This window comes from Rattus norvegicus, chromosome 1, assembly GCF_036323735.1.
Source record: "Rattus norvegicus strain BN/NHsdMcwi chromosome 1, GRCr8, whole genome shotgun sequence".
Taxonomy (NCBI): Eukaryota; Metazoa; Chordata; class Mammalia; order Rodentia; family Muridae; genus Rattus; species Rattus norvegicus.
In genome coordinates, this window is record NC_086019.1 from 5089737 (window position 1) to 5104772 (window position 15036).

General features: G+C 44.8%; 1 protein-coding gene across 4 annotated transcripts in view; it reads right to left on the reverse strand.

The window, feature by feature from the left end:
* Positions 1-15036, reverse strand: part of Sash1 (SAM and SH3 domain containing 1) — a 298571-nt gene that overhangs the window by 149530 nt on the left and 134005 nt on the right. The window lies entirely within an intron of this gene.

The following is a 15036-nucleotide window of genomic DNA, read 5'->3' on the forward strand; positions in this document are numbered from 1 at the left end:
AAGCTTCTAGGGACCTTTTCCTCTTGAAGCATGACTCACAGGCCTCAGGCTCAACTTTCAAATCTTGCTTTTCCTCTGCAAATCCAAAGTTGGTTAATAGGAAGTGTGCTGGGCTACCTAAGAGTCTCCAAGGGGAAGTGATGGAGGTTTTGGCTTGAGTCACTGGGCTGGGAGTGGATGGTCATGAGCAGTTAATACTCTTCAGGGAGTAACAGAGTTGGCTCCACATGAGCCAGGAAACTTGATTTTTCTATTTGACCATTTTTATATTACTATATGAAGACATTCCTCTGGATGCATTTACCCTGGATGAACAGTAGAGATTAAAATGCATTTTTAAATGACAGGATGACCTATTTGATTTTAATTAAAATGCCCAACATAGCTTTTACAGGAAATAAAAGATTTTATAAATGGTTCCCATTTTCTCCACATCTTCCCTTCCATTCATCCCTAATCATTAACGATCTGGTCAGGAGTGATTTCTGAATTCCCAAAATGGTGTCATGGGCAAGATGTCTGTGCAGTGTGCCAGACAGAAAGAAAGTGGTGCTGGGAGGGCTCTCAACATGGAGAACTTAACTTTCCCATCCAGAAGCCTCTATCACCCCTTCCCAACTCAGTCCTCACAGATCACCAAGGGTTAAGGGGATTTAGCTCAGTAGAAGTCATGCACCACCAGAATCACGTCTGCTATGAAGGGTGAGTCCATCAGGAACTACCTTCTTTACTTCTCTTTTCTGGAATCATGATGTCCACATCCCCAAATCCTTGGCCAGAGCTCACCCCGCACTAGCTTTTCCACCCAGACAAGAAGTCAGTTCTAGAACCTAGCACCAATGACACTTATTTTTTGGCCTGTATTGTATAGTAAGGTGGGTTTTGTTTTTTTTTTTTTTTTATTTTTGTTTGTTTGTTTTTAACTCCACATCATCTCCTATCTCCTTAGGTGATTGCGATGGGGAACTAAAGACAAAACTTGTGCTCTTTGGAAAACTAAGCTTAAGACAGCTCAAAGGCGTTCTTCCCAGTCATCGCTGCTCTTGGTCCCTCCCACTTCATTATGAATACACACAAATCAGTGTCAGTAGAGGAAGAAGGGAAGGCCACAAGGATTTCTCAAATGTACTTGGAAAGAGGCAGGCACACTCTACTGTCTCCCCAAGGCCCAGTCCACTTGTTCAGTTCAGGGGAGTCTCTAGCATAAAGTGCTGGATGTCAAACGTTCCTGTCTTTGTGTCTCCTTACTTAATACTCCTGAGGACTTATCTACCTCCCCCATTCATGCCCCATGAATAGCTTTTGCTGACTCTGTCTCCAAGCGTCCCAGGCAGGATTGTATTTTGCTGCCTGGCTTATCTCTCTTCTGTTTTCTTCTTCCTACTGGTTGAGGCACTGGGCCCTTCAAAGTGATGGTGCCTCTTCCCAGCGGTTTCACCCTATACACCAGCACAAAGCCAGAGCACTCGGCTACCTATAGGAGTGTCCTCCAGCTGTCTGTTGCATGCCAACAGCAGGGAGGCTTCAAACAACAGGAATGTATTGTCTTGGTTGTTGAGACCACAAGTCAGGTTTCCCTCTGAAACCTGTAGAAACAGGAGACTTCTTGGCTTCCTCCCAGCTAGTGGTGTGCCAGCACTCCTGGGCACCGTTTGGCTACAAATACCTCTCTAGTATGAATCTCCACATAAGTGTTCGGATCTCTTTACATGCCCACCTTCCCCCTGCCTGGCTGTGGTTATGTCCAAATCTCCCTTTTGTAAGGGATATCAGTCATAATCGAAAATCATCCTTATGACCCCCATCTTAAAACTTGGTTGAATCAACAAAGAACCCATAAGCTTCCAGGAGTTAAGACTTTAGCCGAGTATCACGGTACTATCTCCTAGGGTCCCGGGAATAGTTAAACCCACAAAGAGGCTCCTCCACATTTGGCACTGAGAATGGGCTCAGTGACAGTGCCTAATGTGGTCCTTATCATTCCTAGGTCATCTATTCTTCTCACCCTACGGCATCTGTGTTTAAAAAGTTTTAAAAGCAAGTCTTAACCCAGAGGGGTGACACACCGACAGAATCCAAAATCGGGGGATGGCCAAGACAGAAAAAAACCCAAGGTTGGGACTCCTCTAGGGTACACTGCAAGATCTTGTCTAGATGGATGGAAGGATGGATGGATGGGTGGACGGATGGGTGGACGGATGGATGCAATTTATCTTTGTGGCAGCCAATTTTCCAAGCAGACACAAAAAACGTCACCGCCCACCAAACCTCCCTGGGAAAAAAATAATAACAATGGAAGTCTGGGTGGCAAACTGGAGGATGTCCTTTGTCCTGTAGGAGAGCTCTGAGGCTTCCAGGATGCCTGGAATGCAAAGCTATGTGGGAATCACTAAAGGAAGGCTTCCAAAGAATCTGTGGGCATGCCAGCAACTGAATTGCTAAGTTCTTTTGATTCGTAGACAAGCACTTCAACCCTACTGTGCAGACATGCCATAGCTCCATATATGATTTATATGGATATATATGGAGCTTTATATTACATACATTTATCATAATATATACCATATATCACACATTATACATATAATTATAGAATACATAAAAATACTAACCCAAAAGGCCAAGAACAATAGAAGGTTAAGCACGGCAACAGAAGACAAGAAAAGCATTTGTCAACTGTCGATCCATCCGAAGGAGAGAGACTTAAGGCTTAGAATGAAGTTCAGTGGACTGAGTCCTTACGTAGCACGCAGGAGACCCTGTCCCCAAAAAAAATCCCTTGAGGAATGATTCAATTTAAACAAAACAAAGTACAATCACCCTTGTTTTAATGAGTATGAAAAGCCATGGGACATGCCTTCGTTCCGGCTATGTGGGACCCTAAGACACAGGATCACACCAGGCCAGGAGCTTGAGGCTGATCCCAGCAACAAAGCGGGATTTCGCCGAAAAATAAACAGGAGTTTTCACTGTAGCCATATCCAGTTGTACAATGGTCACAACCAAGCGGTTGTACGGTCCCAGTGTGCTTTTCTTGACACTCAGAAAGCTTGTTTTGATACAGACTCTCACAGGACCACAGAACGTGGTAGGGCACCAACCACCTACTCCTCCCAATTATTTCGCTAAGTCATTTCTCTACCAAAACAACCCTTGGAGCCTTACCAACAATCTGTGCCAACTCTGTTGCACAATTCTCTGAGTATTTATCCTGACATGACAAGCAAATGCAGGATTCAAAACCTATGTGCTTTGGCCTGCTCTCTTGATCTCTGGCTGATCCTCGGAAACCATGGGTTACCTAGTGCCCTTGAGCAATCCCTGCCCTGGATTCTGCTCTCCCTACGTTAAGGACCTGAAGCAGCATACCCAAACTTGTCTGCAAGTCCATCCACAGGCAGGCAAACAATAGATTTATGTGTCTTGCAGCCTCAATGTTTTTATAAAGCCAAACCTCATATTTGAACAAATGACTCTAAGGCTTGAAACACTACTTTGGCCAACAGCAAGAGACTGTCTTTCCCCATGTTGGGGAAGTGGGGCTTCCTGTTTTCCAAAACAGAGTAGACTGGAAGTCACAAGACTTGGTGGTGGTGTTCCAGAGCTGTCACAAGCATAGCAACAGTGCCAGGAAGACAGCAGGTCTCTGTGATGATCTCTGATTCCCTGCAAGGGGTGAGTTTGCAGCAATAAAATGAAAAAAAAAAAAAAATCCAACATTTACAGAACCAGGTATCCTAGTGAAAAAAACAATCTGCAGGCCACTTTCTAATACCCACCCCCCTATACCCACACACAAGTGCTGCTAAGAAACAAAACACAAACAAACAAACAAACAAAAAAGGCAGATACAACGCTGGCTACACAGCTCAGTGGATGCAGGTCCTTACCACCAAACCTGGCAAGTGGAGTTCAATGGTTAGGATCCACATGTTGGAAGGGCAGAACTGACTGAGGTGAGATGTCCTCCGACGTCCAAACTCGTATCATGGCATGAGTGCCAATCTCTCCATTCTTCATCCTCATACTAAGTCACTAAGTTATTTATATACCAATCAATTTACATTATTGTTATTATTATCATTATCATTATTATTACTATAGTTAAGCAGAAACCTACAGATGATGCATGAACCCTGAGTTCAACTTCCCGCACCTCAAAAGCTAGGCATGGTGGTGCAAGCCACAAGAAGTAGGTACAGGAGGATCCTCGGCAAGGTCATGAGTTCAAGGTCAACTACATGAGCCTAAATCTCAGAAATATAACAAATAAGGAACACACACACACACACACACCCCACACCACACCAGCAGAGCCCACACCCATGTGCATCCAATCTATGCAGAGGGCACTTTGCAAACACGTAAGATGAGACAGCCAGACTCAGCTAACCACTACTGAATGGTGGGTACTAAAACTTGTTCAATAAAACACAGCGGTCTTTTAAAATAGAAAACTAGGAGCTTAGAGAGATGGCTCCGTGGGTAAGAGCACTTTCTACCAACCCCAACTACCTGAGTTCAATCTCCAGAGCCCACACAGCAGAAGGGGGTCAATTCTCCACTCACGCTATCGCAAACATCCATCCACAGGTGCCACACATAAATAAATGTAACTTTAAAATAAAAAAAGAAACCAGGACTCTCAAGCTGCTTATGTGGCTAAAGGACAGTGGGTGTCAACAACAGTAATTGTTGGTAGTTATGACAGCATGTAATTGGCCTCATGATGGCTCAGACCTGAATCCCAGCACTAGGGAAGCTGAACCAGAAAGATCACCCATGACTTCAAGTTTACTCTCAGCTACATAGGAAACTCCAGATCAGCCTAGGCCAAAATCAGGACCTGGACTCCATCCCCCAACACCCCCCCCAAAAAAAAACAAATAAAAAGTATGCAACAATAAACAAACTGGTCCTCCATGTGTATGTATGTATGTATATGTACACTACTACATGTCGGGAAATTATAAAATTATATACGAATATGCTTAATCTCACCTCTAAATAGCGCAAGGGGTGTGGCAAGACCCTGCTACTCATCTCCCCATGTGCCTTCATTCCTCTCCTTTCTATGGAAGTGCTTCCACTGTAGAAGGAACATCCTGCCTGCTATAGACACAGACTCCAAGACATGTCACCCGGCTAAGGGACACCTGAAAGGTCCTGGCGCGGGGCATTGACGGGGTGTTAAGAGTATCTGACCCAGCTCTGCTGAGACGAGGAGGTATTTATTGTTCCTGGAGAACGCTAAAGTTACATCACACGGATTTTACTCTTCCTCTCAATGTATCATTTATGAATGAAATCATTTGACACCTACTTAATACTCACCGTGAAGTCTCGGTTTCATAAGGCTCCATACTGTTCCGACCGAGGCAAATGGCTACCTGCACGTGTTACAAGGCTCCTCTCCATTAAACGACATACAACCTGGACCCCACAGGAGACCTAGGACCCACCAATACACTGCAGGAGGCAGTCGAGGACATACCCAAGGGACACAGCCTAATACAAACATCCTTAGAAAGTGGTTAGCACGTCTGCCATTGGTAATCAAATAGCCTTCAAATGAAATGCTTTGCCTCTTGGAGGTAATTTATTCACGGTCTTTACAGACTTTCCCTCCCCCCCCCCATCTCAAATTTCTTCTGGACATTTTTTATACATTAATACATATTCCTGCAGAGTTATAGTAAAGTTACTTCTAAATAAAAATCACACAGGTGGAACGCTTACCACAGTCACAGTGCCCTGGGCTCACTGCCTGCACCATGCAAATCTATGTAGTTCACTCCCTATATTCCTGGCACTTGGAGTCAGAGGCAGGAGAATTAAAAGTTCAAGGTCATCTTTAGCCACATAGCAAGCTTGAGACCAGCTTACATCAATCAGTAAATAAAAAGTAACCCCAAAAGTATGTAGATGAAACATTTTATTATACTTTGGGGTTTATGACTTTTTTTTCCCCCTGGAGCCACAGAGACTCACCAAATAAAGTCATCGGTTAACCGGAGGCTTTTAACACGTTGCTTGTTTCTATTAAGTTGCCTATTAAAATGCTCTCACCACAAACGCTAAGGAACAGCATGAAGCCTAAACACGTAGAGGGACACAAAGGTCTCACCCTTGAGAGAGCCCCGTGTTCCTCACACAAACAGTTGGCCTGCCTTCTACGACCAAAACAAACTAAGAACTTATATCTTCTTCATTTAAACCCTCACTTGCATGATCTCACCCAGATGTGGGATAGAACAAAGTCAATCTCACAGAAGCTGAGAGAAGAATAACGAGTAACAGGGACTGGAGAAATTGGCTCTGCAGCCCAGAGCACTTGCTGCTTTTGGGGAAGACCCAGGTTTAGTTTGCAGCACTCACATCAGGGGGCCACATGACCACCCATAACTCCAGGTCCAGGAGATGCAACGCCCTCTGGCCTCCACCACATGCACATGAATTTAAGTGCAAAGACACAGAAGTAAAGTAAATCTTTAAACAAATAATAAACAGGGCTGGAGGATGGCTCGGCGGTTAAGAGCACTGGCTGCTCTTCCAGAGGTCCTGAGTTCAATTCCCAGCGACCACATGGTGGCTCACAACCATCTGAAATGGGATCTGACGCCCCCTTCTGGTGTGTCTGAAGACAGCTACAGTGTACTCACATACATAAGATAAATAAATCTTTAACGATGACGATGATGATGATAATGGTGGTGGTGGTGGTAATGATGATAAGCAGAGGCCACCACCTGAAGCAGGAAAGAGAAGGGACCGGGTGGGTGGTGGGGAGACTGAGTCACAGGTACCAAGTTACAGTTAGGTTAGAGAAACAGATTCTGCACTTACGCAGTAGGATGAACACAAACAACAATGTGCTGTGTGTGCGTTTCCCAAAGCTAGACGAAAGAACTCGGGACATTTTTCACCATAAAAAGATAATGTGAGGATACGGACAGGTTTGACCTGATTTGAATACTGTACACAAAGTTGGGTTTTGTTTGGTTTTTTTTTTTTCAATTATTAAAAAATAAATGTCAGGGCGGAAGAAATGGCTTAGCGGTTAAGAGCACTGGTTGCTCTCTCAGAGAACCTGGGTTCGATTCCCAGCACCCACATGGCGGCTCACACAACTGTCTGTTAACTCCAATTCCGGAGGATCGGACACCCTCCCGCAGACTTCAAGCAGGCAAAATACCAATGCATGCGAAATAAAAATAAATTATAAATAAATACATGTGGCTTCTTCCTGTCCCGGCCGCCATCGGGGAGCAGCAGCCATGGACCTGCGCTACCCCATGGCCGTGAGCCTCAGCAAGAGCCACGAGGTGATGAAGAAGAATGTCCGCAAGCCGAGACACAGGGGCACCACAAGCGGCGCGCCCTGGAGCTGCTCAGAGTGTTCAAGGACAAGCGCGCACTTGAGCTCATCAAGACGAGGGTGGGCACCCACGTCCGCGCCAAGAGAAAGTGGGAGGAGCTGAGCAATGTACTGGCGGCCATGAAGAAGGCGACGGCCAAGAGAAAATGATGAACCCTCCCCCAATAAAAGATTGTTATTACAAAAACAACAACAAAAATGAGTGAGTACGTGAGTGAGTGAATGAATGAATGATGAATGTGAGGCTGGGTATGGTGGCACAGCACAATGGTAGTGCTTGTCTAGCAGGCGTGAAGGTCTAGCAAGGTAGCCTTGGAAGGGACCGCCTGCAATTCCCGCATTTGGTAGGCACAAACAGAAAAGCCTATGTCAAAGCCATCTTGCGGTACATATCCAATTTGAGGTCAGTCTTGGCCACATCAGAACCAACCTTAAAAATTAATCAATTAATAAAATAAAAAACTTAACTACTGTTTTACGTACTTATAAGTATAATAAAAAATCATGAGATTTTTTTTCTCTTTAAAAAACTTAGAAATAAAACATTCTCACCTTACTGTACTGCTTAGGCACAATGAAATATAAAAATAATATTCCGGCAAACTTTTAAACAGAAATCACATTTTCGTTACAAATTATCATTTTTGCCCCAAGAAACCCCTAGCTGTTAATATTGTTCATGTTTTCTCTTTTGAATATTTTAAGCACACATTTCTTGGCCATGTAGCTTGACAAGTTAATAGCTTGAAATGATTCATGCATTTATTTTTTGTTTTTCTCTCCTTTTTTCATCTTGTGTTTTGAATCAGAGTCTTGCTATGGCCATGTTGGCCTTTCCAAATCCTTCTGCCTCAGCCTGGCGAGCACTAATGTTATAGGAATGTGCCCCAAAGACTGGCTACTCATTTGTTCCCAAACTCTATGTAAGAAAAGGGCATTTGAGATAGCAAAGCAAGAACATTAACGGTTTATTTCATAAACCCACCTCCTTTCTAGGAGTCATCCTATAGCAGAGACACATGTTCTTGAGCTAAATCACTCCTTTTCTCTACAAATAACTCAATACAGAGCACTATATATTTTTTCAAAGCAAATATTTTTTTAATTATGTAAACAAATCGTTTTTGCTCCAAATGGAAAAAAAAAGTACTTGGCAGACAAGACTTAGATATCAGTACTAAACACACACACACACACACACACACACACACACACACACACACACACACACACACACACACAGTCAAAGGTGCTTAGAATGAATTTCAAAAGTAGCCAAGATATAGGACACACACTGAAAAAACAAAATTCGGTCTTGAAGGGCAGGCACTTAGCTAAAAGAATGAGATGCGTGTCCGTCTATTTTCTTCTCTATTAAATGTCTACACTAAGAACAAAGCCACTAGCAGATACACAGATACTCCACCATAGCTCTCTTTCCCCAGCATCTGCTTCAAAATCATGAATACCTGATTTTGCTGGGCTCACACCTGTAATCCTAGCTGTTGGCTTATAGACAATTCCTCTAGACTCCTCCCAGGGACCTAGCAACAGTTAAGTCATCTCCTGCTGCCAGGTATGAGTAGTGAAAGAGGACTGCTCTCTACCCCAGACCCCTTTCTCTCTCTCCCTCCCTCTTCTCTGCCTCTTTCACTCCTTCTGTTCCCAGGAGTTCCCAGGTGGCCTCTTCCTCTCTGTCCTTCTCTATCCCCACTTTCTCTGCCATCATGGCTCTCTCTGCCTCTACCCCTTCTCCAGGCCCTCATTCCCTTCCCTTCCCCCATAACGAACCTCCCAGGTCTGTCACATGGCATGGTTTCTCAGGGTGACACTTTGGCATGGGCCCACCCCTTTTATTTGGTAACACTAGTTAGCACTCTGAAAGCTGAAGCAGGAAGGTTTGTGGCGACTTCAAAGCTAGTGCGTGCATGTGGGCCACATGGTGAGTTCCAAGCCAGTTTGGAATGTAGAGTAGACTCTGTCTCAAAAAGGAGGAAGAGGAAGGAAGGAAGGAAGGAAGGAAGGAAGGAAGGAAGGAAGGAAGGAAGGGAGGGAGGAAGGGAGGAAGGGAGGGGGAGATAGCAGTGGACTGGGTGCTAAAATCAACTGTGCAAGGAGGGAATCGCAAGATGCCCAAAGAGGTTAGCAGGAGATCTCTGCAGACACAGGCAGCCTCAGTTTGAAAGTGCACAGTCTAAATGATACCCATTTCTACCAGACAGCTTTCAAAGGTCCAAGACATAGGCAACACGCGCACACACACACACACACACACACACACACACACACACACACACACACACACACCGAGAACTGATTATAAAGAACTGCAGCATCCAGCTTCGCTCTCTGAGTCAGAGCTACCCTGCCTGGCAGGGCAGTCTCTGGGATGGAGATGTCAAGAACACATGGCCTAATGTGCCTAGAAAGACATAGGACAGGTTGTCTCCAGGTGGCATCCCTCCTCATAAAGAATTAATGCTGCTCAACAAAGCAAAAGAGGCAGTAGGCAGATGGCTGGGAGCAAGGCCAGCGGCAGCAGGGCCGCCTCGCTCGGGGTCCCATTTCCAAGGCGATGAGATGAATGAAGACGCTTCTGAGGTACACAGCAGTGCCTCGTAGCCACCAAAATATAGCTCACCTCAAAACTCATCCGAAGCTCCAGTTAATTCTTAAAGCCTTGGTCTAAAGTCCACTGGTTTACGTGGGATAGATAGTTCATCCCGAGTTCTAGCCTCCAGCCATTCAAAACTCTTCCTTAAGTCAGGAAGACCCTCAAAGGTAGTAGAAACCCTTGTCGAGCACATACGAGAGACCCTGGGCTCGATTTGTACTCCAAAACAAAACACAAACAAACCGCAGGGTTTTCTTGTTATAGTTATAAAAACCTACTTTATAGCAAGTATGAATTCTACCAGGAGAGATATACAAAGTAGACAATCGTGGCTACAAAGACATCTTATATCTTGTCTACAGGTTCTCATTAAGATGGTTCCAACTTTCCTAAGGCTGTGATCCTTTTAAGACACTTCCTCACACTGCGGTGACCTCCAACCATAGAATTACTTTTGCTGCTACTTTATAACTGCAATTCTGTTACTGTTACGAATTGCAATATAAATATTTGATGTACAAGATATCTGATATGTAACCCCTTTGATGTACCCCCCCACTCAGGGGTCTTGACCCACAGATTGAGAACCTCTGGTCAGGATGAAACAATGAAACATTTTTTATTGCTGTTTTCCTTAAAGTTCATTTGTAGCTGGATGTGGTGGCTCATACCTGTAAACAGAACTTGGGAAAGGGAGGCTGAAGGGACCATGAGCTTGAGTCCAGCATAGGCTACATAGAGTTTCAGGCCACCCGAGCTACAAAAGACTATAAAAAAAAAAGAAGTAAAAAAATTTATTTTATTTCTTGTGTGTGTGTGTGTGTGTGTGTGTGTGTGTGTGTGTGTGTGTGTGTGTTATGTATATGTACACTGTGTGCTGGTGAACCATGGAAGCCAGAAGAGGACTCGGCTATGACAGAGCTAGACACACAGGCAGTAGTGTTGAGCTTTAAGTGTTGGTGGGGAACAACCCTTCATTTCTTTTGATGCCCAGACAAAAGTGGGGCTCGGCAAGGCAGAGGAGAGAAAAGAACTGACTATGTGTACGTGTCACCTCTGCTCTCATCACCTCCACCAGGGTCACTACTGCAGCCTCCAAGCTCCCAGGATTCTACTGCTATTACAGGTACAAAAACCTTTTCTGTAAGCGTTTCATTTCTTCCTCCGCACCAGTGCAAATCACCACCAATGTGTATTATTTTTCTTAAATAGTCTGCATCTACATGTGCATGTGCATGTTCATGTGCGTGTGTCCTTAGCCAGGAAGTCACCAGGAAGAGTGAAACCTCCCAGGCCAGACTGCCCTCTCCAGAACAAAACAATTATGCACAGCTGTAACCTTACAGACGGACAGACCTCCAGACGAGTTTGGCAACCGCTGCAGAGGCAAGAGTGAGGGGACAGGGGTCAGGAGCACACCTTGACCAGGCCTGCTTCCAGAAGCATAGTTTACTCGCTTTTTAAACCTAAACCTCAAGTCAATACCCAAAGACAAACTAGACATCTGTCTTGATATGCCCCTCTGCCAATGTGGCCATATTGAATACACCTCTGCTTTAGCATTAATCGTCGTTTTCATTGACATATCTGGAGGCCTGTACAAGCAGTTTGTTGGGACGGGTCATAGCTACTGAAAGGATCAGGATCAATACACAGCAATGGAACACCGGCTCACATTTGCTGAGGGCTGCCCCTACCCTACAGCCACATCCAACCAGAGAAGAGAGGAGGTTCTTATGATGGAGGAAAGGGCCCAGAGAAGGCAGAGAATAGCAAAGGAAAGGCATTGGGCAAGCGACTGAGACAGGAGGTGGCTAGGAACAGGAGCCTCCTATAGGAAAAAAAAAAAATGCAAATTCCCCTCTAGCGCCGAATGATTGGTTTTGGTTTTGTGGTTTGGTTTGGCTTGGTTGGGTTGGGTTGGTCTGGGTTGGGTTTGGTTTGGTTTTCTCAGGAAAGCAAGCAAACTACTGGACCAAGACACCCCTCAGGATGCTCCCGAGTTGTGCAGGTTAGGCACAGGCTCTTGACTGACTAAAAGACAGAGGATTCCAAGGTGTTTCCACCTCACCCATCTCTGGCCTCAGGTCATAGTAGCAGAGGACACTCTTGAGCTTCCGATCCTCCGGCCTCCACCTCCAATGGAATGCTGGGAGTACGGAAAGTATGCCATCACACCAGAAAGGGGTGATGGGGTATTCCTTGCGGGCATGCGCTACCCAGTGAGCTACCCCTCCAGTCCCAGACTCTCAAATCTCAATGTGTAAATTTAATTAGATCATTAGCTGATAGGCTTAACTCAAGACACCTCCCAAGGGTACTTGTAAATGAACTGTTCCCTGAGGAGTCACCTTTCTAAAAACCCTCTCAGGATCTCACTAACATCCCTCCTCCCCCACACTTGGCCTGACAAAGAAAAGGGAATGGATTCTTTAGTTTCCTTTTCTTCTCCTTTCATTGAAGGTTTTGGGTTCTGCTTTATTTTAGAACTGACGTAAACAGCAAGACATCTAAATGTAACAGCTTTGAGGGTTCCTGCCCATTCTGCAGTTTTCTACAACTTGTTTAAGTAAGACTGGATCTTTCCACACAATGGGTATTTTCACTAGTGTTGGGAACTGAGGAGAAGCTACAGAGTCTGCAGGGAACAGAGGAAGCTTAGGTTTGGGGGGGATGTGTGTTTTGCAAGATCTCGGGAACAATAAGGGCTTAACTTCTTCCCGGTTAGTAGCTATGAGGCCTGGCTCAGCCTTAGAGGCCCTCAATGAATGACCAGAGGTCAAAGCTGAATGATCATCCCAACTTGCCACAAGAATAATCAGTCCCGGAGATATTAAAAAAAAAAAAAAGGAAAAGAGAATAAAAAAGCTTTTTATATCTAACCACATTTAAATGAATTTGGCAATCCCCACTCTTAAAAACAAGTACTGCCCCAATCAAAAAACTGAGGGTAGTGGTGGTAAGGAGAAAACCATTATAAGGGGCTCGCACAAGTCTGCACTTCTGGGCAAACATCTGTTGAAGCATGCCCGTCATAGGGAAAGGTACTATGCTTTGAAAACCTAGGCCTAGATACTGTAGCACCATTGGGGAAAAAATGGTATGTTTATGCTCAGGACTCCAAACACTTCCCAGTTTGCTATTACCTCAGGAGCACCTGGATCTTGGTTTGTCTGATGGAATGGCCCAAATGGTAGCTTCTGCTGAAACAGAATTTTTTAGCACCCTCAAAAGTACTTCCCGCTATAAGGGACATTTTAATGGGACTTCTGTATTTTAAAAGTACACAGTTCTTTTTTTACCTTAACCCAATTAATGTTCTTAGCCCCCAGTTAATTCCAGGCGCTGAGGACTGAACACTGAATTCAGATGCTGACTCCACTCTACAGATAATCACAGGCAGAGCTCGTCATGGGCCGTTCTCTCTTGACTCACAGTTTCTGCACGTACTAGTGTTACTTATACTTATCCTAACTTTCATGTTTTAGACCGTTTTACTATTCTCTCTCAGTAGTTCGTTAACAGTTATCTGAAAGCAGCCATTCGCTGCTGAATTAGTTCATAGGCAAAAGGTGTTCTTGTGAACTCAACTACTCACACCTTGTTTACTGAATTAGAACTAATTAGTTAACTAATGACCCCCCCCCATGCCACATCCCTCCCTAGATTGTAACACATAAATCCCACCCTTGGAATATATAATAAATGCCTGCCTTGGCCCTTTAGGGAACTAGGGAGGCACCCCTCACTGTTCAGCACTGTCAGAGATGGGGCCCTACTCTTCTACCTGAAAAGGCTTTTTTGCCTACTAGGGTGACAGGCAATGGCCCGGGGCCAGCTCGAACATTGTCACCAACAATGTACAGGCCATTGGTCAAACCCTTCAGATGGCTTTAGAATTCCACAGCTGAAAACACAAAATAAAATAAACTGTACCCCATGTTCCCACAAAAGCCGGGCGACCCTGTGTCTTGATCTATTGCCCCAAAGATGCAGGTTTTACTAAACAATTAGAGGACAGCTCTCTAGCGGTAACAAGAGCCCTCCTTAGAACATAGGACCTTCCCACCAGAATGCAAGGCGGCCAGGTCTCCCTCTCTGCATTTTACTACAGAATACCCAACGTGTGTCCCAAAGAAAATGGAGACTGTATTAAGGCTAGTAAAAGGGTTGGGCCACACTGACCATCTCTCCTGTTTCACACTCAACCCCAGGCTGAGTAAGAGCATCTATTTTCTCTTTCCTCTGCTCTTTGAATACCAGGTTTGATCTTCTAGAGCTCCACCCCATCCATTTCCCCAGCCAAAGAACATTCTGCTACAACTACCCCGACAGTGCTGGAACCTGCCAGGGGAAGGGAAGCAAATATTCAGAAAGTGTGACCTGCCAATCCTCCTCCCCAAACAGCGCTCAGTATGACTTGCACTTTCCCCAGCAACCCCCCACCCCCACCAGCCAACCCTGCACGCACCCACATAAAGGATGCAAAGTGATAGACTATCAAGCCAGCATTCTCTGTGACTGAAAATTCAGAATGGCTTCTGGGCAAGAACCTAGATAAGGTGCCTGCCTGTTCAACTTAAGACTGCCGGTCACCACTTTAAAACAATCGCTGGTTTTCCTGGAATTCAACCGAACATCATATGTATCTGAAAGGTTTAGAAAATGCAACGGAGGGTTGGGGATTTAGCTCAGTGGTAGAGCACTTGCCTAGCAAGCGTAAGGCCCTGGGTTCGGTCCCCAGCTCCGAAAAAAAGAATAAAAAAAAGAAAAAAGAAAAAAGAAAAAAAAAGAAAATGCAACGGATTTTAAATCCAAAAGACATGGGTGTACGTACACACGGCATACCTCTACAAAATTCTAGTGCAGGTAAATATGTCTTTTACTATACATTTGAAAGCACAGACAGAAATCTTTTTTTTTTCGGAGCTGGGGACCGAACCCAGGGCCTTGCGCTTGCTAGGCAAGCGCTCTACCACTGAGCTAAATCCCCAACCCCACAGACAGAAATCTTTAACCCAGGAAAATGGGATACGCTGAACTT